We start from the raw sequence: 12,324 nt of genomic DNA, 5'->3' as shown, positions 1-12,324 counted from the left end.
ACACGAAGCAGAACTGTACCTCGTAATCAGTTTTAAAGCCACTAAATATATCACGTTAGAGACAGAAGGGATGTTAAAGTGTATCTGTGGTACAGTGAAAAATATATTTGGCCTTTGTCCCAGGTTCCTGGCCCAGAGCTCTTAAAACCCTTGGAATTTCCAGAGTGATGGGGTTTCTTCTGTTTATTCATAATGGGTCCCTTTTTCCCCTACCTGAGTGTATGTTAATGAGATGGCTGACTGGTGGCTCCAGAAGGTCACTGGAGGAACCAACCATGTGATGGAGACGTCCTCTGACCTCTAAGCCTGCATTCAGTCTTGTGGCCCACGATGGAGTCACCCATGCCTAATGCAGTGAAACCCGCATAAATACCCTGGAGCAACGTGGTTCGGGAAGCTTCTGGATCATTGGACAAACTGATGTGCTGGGAAGGCTGTGACCCCAAAGACAGCATGCATGCTCTGTGCCCCTCAGCCCCCATGCTTTGCCCTATGCCTCTCTTCCATTCACTTCTTCCTGAGGTGTAGCCTCTGTAATAAAACTAACCATAAATAGAGCACATTTCTAACCTGAAAGTCTCGTGAGAACCCTCCAGTCTGTAGCCAAGCTGGACACTTATGTGGGTAGCCTGGGGACCCAGGAGCTGGCAGCTGAAGCGGGGACAGTCTGGTGGGCCCAAGCCCCCTACGCGGGGCTGCTCTAACTCCAGAAGGTCTGTGTCAGAACCGAACTGAATTGGCGGACACCCGACTGCTGTCAGAGACTTACTGGAAAAGAGTGTCTGATCTAATCACCTTGTTTTTCACACAAAGCCTCGAAGCCCAGAGGACTTTCCACCCACCCCATCCCACCCCCATCTTTCCTTTTTTCTAGCTCCACCCTCAGGAGGAGCTCAGGATAAAGGAGTCTCCTGCTGTCCACGTAGGCAAACATTTGAAGAAGGCACTGCTGTTCCTCTTCTCCAGGCCTTTTCCATCTTTGTTTCCACCAATAGTCTTCGTTCGGGATGGGCTCCAGAACCATCACTGCCCCATCACCCTCTTTCCTAAGGAACTCCATTTCCTTAGACTGCAGGTGCTTGCTTGTGCGAGCACCATGGGTCCCGAGGAGCCACCTGGACACATTCCTAGCCCTTCAGCACAGACTCTCACCTTTCGTGCCAAATGTTCCAACCTCTGCTGAGCAGGGTGTGAGATCACAGACATTTCAGATGCAGGAAGCATCTATTGGTTGTGCCCAATGCATGGCAGCCGGCATTTTGCAGGATGGCCCCTGAGAGTCATCATAGGGCCATTCGTTTAGTTCGCCAAGAGCCTGCCCTGACATTCACTTGATCGTCACCACATCCCAGTGTGGATGATATCCTTTTCCCCGCTGTACAGTTGAAGGAACTAAAGCACAGAGAGGCTAAGGGACACCCCTAAAGCCACACAGCTGTTGAGAGGCAGGGCTGGAATTGGAACCCAGGGTATGTGTGCGGGGGGCTGTCTCCTGGTCCTTGTGCACCTTCCATGACCCCACAGTTGGAGGTCACTGCAGTGCTCCTGCCTGTCCCTTGCCTCTCCACTCACCGAGCAGTGGCCAGTTATAAAGTATGGAAGAGGGGTTTTAAAATCGGATTCCAGGGTGTCGCTCTCTGGTTCTGCAGGCTGGTTCTGACCGTGGGCAGCTTCTCCGAGCTGCAGCTTCCCTGCTGGATGTGATACTACCTGCCTCACAGAGGTTCTGGAGGAGGGCAGGACCGTGCTACAGGCCCCACATAATAGATGCTCAATAAATGGCTGCGGGATGGTCACCAGATGCTGCTGGCTGTGAGGCCAGGCCTCTGGTCCCGTGCAGCCGGGCAGTGATGGCTGTGGGGCCTGAGGTCCCCTCTGCTTATTTAGCTGTCATATCGCATCGCACACCCATCCAGTCTCACCCCATAAATCGCTCCCTGGCGTTACCGCTTTCTAAATCACACTATTTCCCTGACTCTCCGTTTCCTGAATTTCCATCATCCCTGTCCCTCCTCCTCCAGCTGTAGCTTGTATTTTTCCATGGGAATGTTTGTATTAACTTACTGCATTTCTAAGCTGTTAGGCCATTTTTGTTCTTTATCTGTCTACGGTGATGATCACAACACATCCCAACTTAGCTTTGTCAGCTAATTGGAGGTGTCGCTTCCCCTCTCGGGCTCCGGGCAGTGATTCCTACAGCACCCAGTAGAACATTCTGCTCCTAACGACCGCACTAATTGTGACCCCCGCAGGACACATGTGCCCCCATGACAAAGGGACAGATGAAAGGGAGACGGAGATGGATTACCTGGTTTACGAATTCCACAAATGAGACCCTCGGCCTGAAGGTAATGGGACTTTGTCAGATCACAGGCGAATGTGTTTGCTTTTATTAAAGTGACAAGTTGCTCCAGTGAAACAACAGTTCTTAACTGATTTTTAAAAGTAATAAACTGGCTGCTTATGTGAGAAGCTAAGCATCTCCCCTAAGTGACTGAATGGGTCGCATTTCGTGCACAGCCTTAACCTCAAAATGGCATGTTGATTTTCTCTCCCTTTCCTTTCCTGGTGGCTCCCTTTCCTTTCCTGTCATTGTTGTACCCCACATTGTCATCCTCGGTGCATACAGATGAGGTCTTAGTGATGAATGTGGGTCCCAGACCTGTCAGCCTCCAGAGCTGAAATCCTCAGAAGAACTAACTCCACCCGGAGTCCACCAGGCCCAGGGATGCCACATAGTACCACCTAGTGACGTCCTGGGGAGGCGCCCAGACGCTCCAGACTTGGCCAGAGCTGAGACGGGGGTAAATGGGTGTCTGTGCGTGTGTCCATGTGGAAGCCGGAGGGCAGTGCTCCTAAGTTTGGGTCACTAAGAAAACTGGGCTCATGGTAGGGTTGGGAGCCATTTCCTAGGGTTGCAGGAAACCCCAGACCCTCCTGCAGCAGGTGGTGGGAGGCCCAAATAAGGGACCCACCTGGAAGGGGTAGCTCCCCTAGTACGGAGGTGAAGGAGGGAACCTGCTCTAGGAAGGCCATGTGGGAACAGGGTCTCGTTGGTGAGAGGAGCCCCTAGCAACGGTGGGGGGGGGGGTGCCCTTAACCACCCGTGTCAGGAGGCAGTGATTGAAGAGCCTGCTCATTCGGTTCTGCAGTTAGTAGACACGCACGGAGCTCTGAATCTGTGTCCGGCTCTCTGCTAGGCTTTGGGCTGAGAGGCACAGGTGAGGAAGGCATTACTTCGCCTAAAAGAGCTTATCTTTGGTGAGGAAAAATGAAGGGTTATGGCTTCTGTGTGTTGGTTCCTGAGTGGGCTGGGACAGGTAGTGAGGTAGGATTAATCACTGGGGAGGCCTGCGGTGAGAATCCCTGTTCATGGGGTGGGTCAGCGTGCATGGCGGGGGATCCCCTGTGAGAGGCCACCGGGTGGCTCCAACAGAGTGAGGGCAGGCCCCAAGGTGCCCCGGGAAGGGGACCCCTGGGAGTTCTGGTAGTGGGGAAGGCCTGGCACCGAGGAGGCCATGCCAGGCAGGGAAGCTTGCACAACCTCATAACAGGATATGCATGGGAAGGGAGAAGCCATGGGACAGAAACCATTGGCAGGGGTGAGGAGGAGAGAAGACCTGGAGTCCTCCAGCCTCAGTGCCTGCATGAGGTGGTGCCCATCACAGGGTGACCAACCATCACGGTTGGCCCATAACTAAGGGGCTGCTAGGGACACGAAGCTTCCAGTTCTGAAACCAGGACAGTCCTACACCAACCAGGTCATGTTGGCCATTCTGCAGTGAACACTATCTTGGAAATTTAAATAAAATCTCCAGCAAGTGTAATTCATTCAGAGCTGTCCTGGACCCCTCCTTTAGACACAAGGAGAAAGCAATGCTGGCACCTTCCTTTGATGAGCCACTAAACTAATTCACCATTTCTAACAGGAAGGAACCAGAAGTAGCTCCACACGAGGAAATACTGAGAAGCTTTCCTGTTAGGTTTATACACCTGTGTTCTTTCGTTTTAGGGCCTGCCCTCCACCGCCAGCTCACCGTGGACAGGCCTACAGTCAGCGTGCTTGACTTTGGGAAGCCAGGGGATATTCATGAGCAAGGGTTAGAGTTTCTAGACTAGATCTTTGTCTCAGTCATCCTTAGAATTCAAAAAGGGAAAGAAAGAAAGAAAGAATGTTCACTGTTTAGCCCCAAATCAGCGAACGAGTTAATGAAGTTGGTTCAACACACGCCTGGAGGCATCTCGGAGTTCGCCGAGATGGGGGATCCAGTCCTCGAGGGTGCTGAGCTGAGAGGTTGAGGGAGCACAGTCAGATATGGGGGTAGGGTTGGGACTGAGGGTCAAGGTAGACGAAGGGCAAGAAGAAGCAAGAGGCAGCTCGAACAATCTGTATCACTGGCTTCTGTTTGCTCGTGGCCCAGGTACTTGCTTTCGCAAGATCTCAAGGCATCTACTAGGTTGTTGTTGTTGTTGTTTTACTGTTGCATTTTTGGAATGCGCTAGCATGTATACCTCTCCCCCCTTCCTTCTGATTTCCCCTCAGTGTACATCAGAAAGTGGTTGCTAAGCCCACAGAGAAAACTACTCCTGAGGTGACAGGAGGGCCTCCAGCTGCCAGGACCACATCTGGGCTCCAGCTCGTGCCATGCACCACGAAATCCCTTCATGTGGATGTGGAAAGCTGCCCTCTGGGATCTCCTCCCCGGCCAGTGGAGCTGTTGAGGGCCTCGTCTGGTTCTTCTTGCTCTGTTGGACTTCCTGTCCAGTCTCCCCTCACTGGGGGCCATGGTGGGCACCCCTGCCTTGAAACCTGGAGCGCTCACTGTCTACACTGCTGGATCCCAAGCCGGGCTATGCAGAGACTGCTCTGAGCTTGTCCTGGGCCCTACTTTTGGGTGTTCGCATTCAGTTGGTGAGGGTGAGGCAGGGAATCTCTCTGTTTAATGATCTCTCCCCAGCTGATGAGAATGCTGGGAGACCCCTGGCAACCATTCACCCAGTACCCATCATGGGCTGTGTTCAATTATCGGTCCTTTTCTAAGGACACTTCTTATTTATCCTGGATTACCATGCTGGGTCCAAGTCTGTGTCTCAGGCCCTGAGACCCTGAAAGAATTCAGGGCCTCGGGGGGACACAGAATCGGTCATGCAGTTGGCTCACAGAGGACTATTTCCCACAGCAGGAGCTCACTGGCTCATCCAGTCTTGTTGGCCAGTGCCTGTGGGGTACTGGGTGTTAAACTTTTTGACCATCACCCCTCTTTTCAACCGCTACAAGTACAATTCTTCCCGGAAAGTGGGGTCAGGCACCCAGGTTTGCCCCTTCCCTCTCTTGGTGAGGCATCTCACCAAATCGGCAGGGCTCTGGGGAACACAAGTGAAATCTGGTGAGATTAAAATAAATAAAATGTGAACACCTATCTAAATTAAATCTACTTTATTGTCCTAGGACATAGTTATAAGAGGAACCTCCCAGGTCCTAGAAAATACAATATAAGCTTCTGACATGACCTCAGACTGAAAGAGGCACCCAATAACGTCCAAGTCAGGGGTGGCTTCAGTTCAAACTCTTATGGCAGTGATGACAATTTGGCTGGCTCTGGTGGTTTCGCTGATAGGGTTAAGTCTGAGTGATGGTTCCTATTACAAAGCCCTGCTTCTTAGACTTCCCCCATTGCTATCCCGAGCGGCTTCCTGTTGGCGTGACTCCTCGGAACCCCATGGGAGTGGTGGTCGGGAACACCCCAGTGCAACGAGACGTCTCCCTAACGGTGTCTCCTTCTGTGTCTTGGGAGGCTGCTTTCCTAAAACAGAACCCAAATGCTCAGGCCTCAGGCCCTGGTCAGACCCCAAAAAGCCCCCTTGCCACACACAGACTAATCCCTTTGAATAGAAAATGTCAGAGAGCAAAACCAGCCAGGCTCAAGAGAAACAGAATTCCTTGGAGTACAGTGAACGGTTGGAGAGCACTGTGTGCATTGGGCTCCTTTTTTTTTTCTCCCCAGGATCACATTTCCTGAAGTGTGCCAAGGGTGAAGAGGGGGTGTGTGTGCTCCCAGAAGACCCTAATCACCCCCAGAAAGTAAGCAGCTTCCAGCCCTCCACATCCGACTTCCTGAGGCTCAATTAGTTGGGCCTGGACAACACCACTCTAGCTGCCACTAAAACTCAGAAGCCACGTTTTCCAGACTGTCTTTATTTCTCCAAATATTTTGGGTCCAGGCCTAACTGCCATTCAACCACAGGCCTTAGAATTGAGCCTGGCATTTCATATCCTTTGCCAGTTTTCAAAATAAATCTTTCCCCTGGAGACAAATATTGGCCTCCCTTAGAAGCCTGGGCCTGGCTTAGCTGCATTTCCCTCCACTCAGACAGGAGTCCAGAAGATCAAGAACGACCACCATGTTTCACGATCCTTCACCAGGCTGGGGCCCTATCCTACCTTTCTGAGCACTGTGGTGTGAGGGGGGACACCGTGGAGGGGAGGCTCCAGGGAGACCCCCTGAAGCAGGGGTAGGGGGGCAAGGGGGCTGGCGAGAGCTGGCCTCCCCCACAACCCTGGCCTCCAGCTGGAGCTAGGAGACCTGCCATCACTTGGTTTGAACACCTCCTCCCTATTGAAATCTCTTCTCGGGCTGCCAGTAATGAGCCCCAAAGAAAGGCTTTCCTGACTCAACTTACCTCTGTGTACTTGGTCACTGATTGACAAACCCGCAAGGTGAACAACAGCCTGTTCATAAGTAACCCAGAATCAACTGTCTTGATACTTGCTAATTCGTTTATTAATTCACATACTGAGCCTCTGCCACGTATCAGGTTCCACAAGGAAAAAGAAGGTGGAGATGCCACGGGGCTGCCTTCAAGGAGCCTCCCCACCAGGAAGGAAGAGTAAAAGAACAGATGAACAAAAGCAGTAGCATGAGAGGGAGGGATTCTAGCTTTCAGGAGAATTCCAGGATGGAGGAAATGGGGAGAGCTGGTGTTTCAAGGGAGCGATGGTGTTTGAGCTGGGCCTAAGGACAGGTGGTAGCCGAGAAGGAGAGGGCACCCCAGGGGTTCTGCATGATGTTACTGGAGCCCACGGATTGTTTTGGGTACAGGTATCCCCCACTTTTTGAAAGTTTGAGTTACACCACTTTGGTTTTGCAAAAGACCTACTACATCAGTAGCTAACTGAAAGAAATCCAAGGAGGATTTTCGCTTTTATGGAAAAAAAGGGAAAAAAAATGGTGCTTGGCCTTGGTTTTTTGTAGAGGCAGCGGGGCCCTGAGCAGGGGAGTGGCACCGACCAGCTCCTTCCCTGGAAACCACATTTAGCATGAAGCCACCAGAGCTCTGAGCTGTGTCTGTGAGCATCTGTGCTTCAGTTTGATTTATTTTGTGTGCCCACAGCAAGATGTGACCTAAGGTATCTGAAAAGCCTAAGAGAGGTGCCTTTCTGGGTGTGGGAACGCTCAAAAATTTTTTCAGATGAATTAATGATAACTTCTTCTTCACTTTGCACCATTTCTGCCCACAAAAGTTTTCAGAAGACCCTGGCTCCTGGGTGTGTGTGGGGGGGGTGGGGCGGGGGGGGTGCCGCATGTAGATGGAGGTGGAGGATGGAAGGATGCACTTGAGTTTGGCAGAAACTACCCTCAGCATTTCCCCCACTTTGCCATTTCCTGTGTTGTTCCTGACTATCCCATATGCCAAGGACACATAGCATCCCCGGGCCTCCCTCCTGAGGGTCCTTGGAACCCCGCATTGGGGTGACCCCACGTCCAACCTCATTAAAGGTGCCCCTGGGGGAGGTATGAGTGTAGGGCATGGGTGAGTGAAACCTCAGGAGTGGGGAGTCAGGGGTGGCTCAGAAACGGTGTGGCCTTTGACGCCTGGCAAGTGCAAGCAAAGAGGTTTCCAGAGGACAGTGACCAGGTCTTAGGGAGACAGAGGGGGTGGGGGCATCAGTTAGGCAGCCCTTGAAGAAAGGAGCCCAGCAGGTGTGATAGGCCAGGGCTCCACCTAGGTAGGTGGCTTGGATTTTTCCAGTCTTCATGTTTAGTTGGTCCTCTGGGAATACGAGCACCTCGGATTGCTGCCCTGTCCATATACTAAAGAATGCAGGAGCAGAAGCAAACTGTGGGGAGCCACTGGCCGGGGAGCTTGCTTTTCTGTGACAGCAACAGCAGTCACACTGGGTAATTGTGCAATTCCAGGTGACAGATTCAATCTGCTTCCCTGTCTTTACCTTTTTCAGTGACAGCTCTCTAAGTGACCATTAAAAAAAATGAACTCAATTAAGTCTTCCCAGTAGAGCAGCTGCCTTAGAGTCTGCAAAACTTAAATTGGTAGCAAAAAGTTGGAGTTTCTGTGGGAATGGCATTGTTGCCAAAGAAGCCAAATCTTGCATGTTGCAGAATGGAGGCCATAGAGAGGAAGGAAGGGGAGAGGGAGTCTATTTTCTTGGCCTCAGCCAGCACCAATCTGTCCTGACTCAGCCATTTTTCTAATCATGTCTAAATCAGAAAAAAAACTTTTTTTAATTAAAAAAAAAAGACTCCTCTGCTATCCAAACTCAGACCCACAGAGATTGCTTTCAGGGTTGAGAAGTTGGCCCTGCTGCAGACGCAAAGTGCAGTCGTGCACAGAAACATCCTCACATGCACTGTGCACTGCTGTGCAGGCCACGGAGCCAAACACAGCGCTCTTTCACCATGTGGAGGACTTACAGCCCAGCCCTGAGCAGGAACAAAGATGCAGAACGGAGTTTTCCATTCTCTGCAGTCAAGTAAGTATAATCAACGACAGGAAGATATAAAAGAAAAAAGACCAAGGCAACAGGAAAGAAATGAACGCTCGTTTTTAGGATTTTCCAGAAGACAAAGAGATCATACCCAAAGCTATATCAAGGTAGAATCAGAAATGATCATTTTGACCTGTGAGTCTCGAAAAAAAAAAAAAAAAAGTCCACGGAATTTAAGGACAGGAGTAAAAGGATAAAGACATTCATTCAGTCTGGGAAACTAAGGTACAAAAAGGAGTAGCTGAAAGACATCTAATGTCTCTCAGGACTCAAGGACAACCATGATTTTTCAGAAAAACACTTGTGTTTTTATGTTATAGACACTCTACATGACAGTAATGTCATCGATTGGGCTTCCCTCTTTGAACTGGCTGCTAGGGAGCTCAGAAGCACATTTGTGTTCCATGTCACGTTGTAGTGTGTTACCTTCAGGGCTGACAATGTCCTCGATGCACAGTCACTGAGAGGGACAGGGGCAGGGGGTCGGGTGGAGGGAGGGACTTGATTGTGACTGTTTTTGTTGACCAAAATCTTAAGAAGAAATTTTTCTTGATGGATTGATTACCTGCAGAAGGTAAAATGACTTTATGTTCCTGTCATTGACACTGTGGAGGAGGAGTCATTGCAAAGTTTCTAATGAACCAGGCATAATCAATGAAGATTAGTTTGATAGCACCTGTCATTAATAATTAAAGTGGACCGAGACAATGTTGACGGCCCCGATATTTAGTGGGTCAACGCTAATCTTTTCAGAATCTTGTTTTTTTACGTCCTATTTCTCTTCCTTCTGGTTTCTTTGTTGAAAAACAAACCAAACCAAAACAAAACACTTCCTGCTTCAAATATTCAAAAAAATCACCCCAAATTTCCTTTTTTTTGGAAATAATTATATATTTTTAAAAACTTTTCAAGTAATTGTCAATCGCTAGGCATTCTTCCTTTCTGTTCCAGTGGCTTCTGCCCTGCTTCTTAAGCCATACAGTTACCTGAGTAGCCCCTGTTAACTCACTGACTTCGTTCTGGGTCACACAAATGTGTGTTTGTGTGTTGTGTAATCACGTGAGACACACAAAAGCAACATGGTATGAGGTAGTTTATAAAATGGTGTGCAATCAGAACGTGACTGGCTCTCGGAAGACACATAATTCAGCAGGCTTCCTGCAGGAGAGCAGGTCCTTGGACCCTTGGTGTGGGGGGGGGGGATGTTGGGAGGTCAGGGAGGAGGTGACGAGGCCCCATCACTCGGCCTTGTGAGTGGGCCACCCCCAGCTCGCCAGCACCTCTGTCCTCATTCTCCTATCACCTCCTCACCTTCGTGATCTAAGTTTCAGGGGCCCTGTATGCCTCATTCCCCAGCCTCTGTTTCACATTTGTCTTGTGACTCTGGCACCCCGGTTCCACATTGCAGCATAGTGCTAGGTCTTAGGACCAAAGCAGACTCAAGGTAGGAATTTTCTAGCCACGCTGCTGTTTCTGGATGAGACCTAAGGGGAGGCTGGCTAGCGAGGTGGGGGCAGAAGCAGATTAACAGTGCAGTTAAAGAATCTTAAGCATCAGGGCTTCTCATTCTCGGGGGTTTCTCCTGAGTCCTTACACCTATTTTATATTTGTAATCACATATTCTTTTCTTTAAGAGAGAGAGACTCCACCAAATTTTATAATTGTCAGAGTCCCATAAAACCCGTATCTGCCTCTGATTCTGGGGTATATTTTTTGCTCCCTAATAAAAGCAGGAGACAAACCAGAAGAAGCCACACCCCTTCCTTTCTGCTTTGGGGTGACCTGAAGGGGTGTGATGGTTGGGGCTGCAGCAGTCATCTTGTGACCCTGAGGGGAAAGCCAAAAGAACTGCAGGAGAGCTGACCGGGGGGCCTGATATGATTGATATGATTGAGCAGCTGGATGAACCAACCCAGGAACTGTCTATTTCCAGACTTCTAGTTATGTGAGCTAATAAACCTTTACTACTTAGGGCACATTTATTCAAGTGGTGTATGACTTACAACCGAGAGTATCTTGCTGATACCCCCAGGTCCCCATCACTGCGCTTTAATCACTCAGTGGAGCACCGTGCGTCTCCTTGCTGGATGTGCTGCTGCCAAGATGCTTACCTTGCAGAAAGCACTCAGAGCTAGAGCAGCTTTCCTGGTGCCCACCTACCCTACCGGAGGGTTCAGGGCTCCTCCCACTGGAATGGAGATGGCACCTCATTAGTTGTGCGGTGTCTCTGGCTTTGGCACTCTTCCCACCCAAGACTACTTTCCCATAAATTACTCCAAATCACTTCACTCGCCCTCCCCACCATGAACCAGCTTCTCAGTACACTTGATTTCAGCTAAATATGAGAAAGGAAACACTAGATGCCCATCATCATGCTAAGAAATGAGTGACAGGTAACTTATCATCTCTTCGCTTTGAAAAACTCACAGTAATTCCACCAGAATTTCCTGAACTGAAAAAGTTTTAAAACGTAAGCCCTTCTGAATGACTTGGGGAAAGTTGGCTTTAGGGAATAAAGTCGTATAGGCACCTACCCAGGTGACGCAGTCGACTGCACGTGTGTTCAAAGGAAGCTGTGAGCAAATCACTGTATATGAAAACGCTGTGAGCCTGGAATAATCTCACTCCAGGCAACCCCCAAACAGTGTGATAAAGTGAAGAAAGAAGCATGCGGAGGCAGAAGGACCTTCTTGGAAACTTATAGTCACACAGTGTGGAAGCCAAAGTCCAATGATAAGATGGGCCCCGCTTGGCCTCAGGACTGTGCAGGCTGGGATCCCTGGGTGGCGCAACGGTTTGGCGCCTGCCTTTGGCCCAGGGCGCGATCCTGGAGACCCGGGATCGAATCCCACATCGGGCTCCCGGTGCATGGAGCCTGCTTCTTCCTCCGCCTGTGTCTCTGCCTCTCTCTCTCTCTCTGCGACTATCATAAATAAATAAAAATTAAAAAAAAAAAAAAAAAAAAAAGGACTGTGCAGGCTGACAGCTCTGACCGGGTCTGTTCTGTTTCCTGAGTGACCAGATGCCCCTCTTTGAGAGCACACAGGAATGACTCGGTCCTCCTCAGGGCCTGGATTTCACGTCAGGGAACTCCCATTTTTCCACACCTAGGTCCCTAGACTTCCACTCAGTTGTCTGATCCATATTTCTGTTGATCACCTGCCCTCTCTCTTGGGAATCATGCAAGCTCTAGGCCTTAGACCTCATTGGCATCAACCAGAGACCCCCATGTGCCAACACCTGCCATTCTCTGGTCTGTCTGCAAGCTCCTTGCAAACTCACATCTATGATAACCCGTGTCCTCTCCACAAACGTATTCTAGACAGGCCTTGACCACGGGTCCCCTGAAGGCCTGCCCTCCTATGCTGGCCGGGGATCAGAAAAGTGGATCCAAGAGCCCAGCCCCGGGAGCCTGCAGTCCAGGCGAGGTAGGAGCTGCTGGAGTCATTTGTGTGTGCGAGGCAACGAGGGTTTGGACCTCAAACGCAAGATGATCTCCTCTGTAAAACCAAGTTGGCTAACTGGGGAACCTGGATCTC

The 12,324-nt window shown here is 50.2% G+C and overlaps 1 protein-coding gene across 1 annotated transcript in view; it reads right to left on the bottom strand.

Moving 5' to 3' along the window:
* Positions 1-12,324, bottom strand: part of ENPP6 (ectonucleotide pyrophosphatase/phosphodiesterase 6) — a 115,732-nt gene that overhangs the window by 6,843 nt on the left and 96,565 nt on the right. The window lies entirely within an intron of this gene.

This window comes from Vulpes vulpes, chromosome 7, assembly GCF_048418805.1.
Source record: "Vulpes vulpes isolate BD-2025 chromosome 7, VulVul3, whole genome shotgun sequence".
In the NCBI taxonomy this organism is placed as follows: Eukaryota; Metazoa; Chordata; class Mammalia; order Carnivora; family Canidae; genus Vulpes; species Vulpes vulpes.
Note: the sequence above shows the minus strand (reverse complement) of the source record. Positions and strands in the feature narration are given on the sequence as shown.